The sequence below is a fragment of the Eimeria mitis genome, genomic scaffold (genome assembly GCF_000499745.2).
Source record: "Eimeria mitis Houghton genomic scaffold, Emh_scaff117, whole genome shotgun sequence".
Classification (NCBI taxonomy): Eukaryota; Apicomplexa; class Conoidasida; order Eucoccidiorida; family Eimeriidae; genus Eimeria; species Eimeria mitis.
Window position 1 is genome coordinate 9,131 of NW_013567995.1, and position 344 is coordinate 9,474.

A 344-nucleotide genomic window follows, 5' to 3' on the forward strand; every position below is an offset into this window, starting at 1 on the left:
CGTCGGGGTGTATTATCGATGGCAAACCAGGGTTCACCCAACACGAACGGTTCTCAGTTTTTTATAACTTATTCTCGTCAGCCTCATCTGAATGGGGTGTATACAGTATTTGGTAGACTTATAGATGGAATGGATACTTTAGATAAAATAGAAAAAGCACCAGTGGGCAAGAAGCATAGACCACTGGACCCCATCAAAATTATTAGTGTTCATATTCATGCTAACCCCATTGCAGAACAAGAACAACTCTAAACTTCTTTTTCTGCTGCTGCTCCTGCTGCTGCTGCTGCTGCAGCAGCAGCAGCTGCTGCTGCTGCTTGGGCTGGTGGAGAAGCAGAACTCTT